Below are 470 nucleotides of genomic sequence, written 5' to 3'. Positions count from 1 at the left end.
AGTACTTCTTCCAAGCAATTGAATTTTTCTCAGTGCGGTCGCATGTATCCGCCATAGTTTGTAAACGTTTAGAGCTTGTTTGTCCAGATGGAGACCTTGACCGAGCAAGGTGTTTTGCAACTCGAACATTCATCAACTCAGGCGGCGTAGACAAAGCTACTTCTTCATTGGAAGAATCATCCATAGCCACTACATCTTTGGAGCAGTTGTTATCATTTTGAAGCTCCGTTGTGGCTGAAATCCAAAATTAATATCTTAAAGCTCTACAATTATCTCTATGTATCTTTGCCAACATATACCTAACCCTAGCAACCTACATGTATACCACAACAAAAAGAAGAACACAATGATACATATAATTGTCTATGAAAAGCTTTTTTGCTTTTTTAAGAATGTTTATCAATTAATATAAATGCATATATTATCCAAGGCTACTACAATTTGTATATTCTATATTTGTATATTTTGAA

Source organism: Cibotium barometz, chromosome 6 (genome assembly GCF_041138505.1).
Source record: "Cibotium barometz isolate CiBa-2024 chromosome 6, ASM4113850v1, whole genome shotgun sequence".
Taxonomy (NCBI): Eukaryota; Viridiplantae; Streptophyta; class Polypodiopsida; order Cyatheales; family Cibotiaceae; genus Cibotium; species Cibotium barometz.
The sequence above is the reverse complement of the archived record's forward strand: the minus strand, read 5'-3'. Positions refer to the sequence as shown.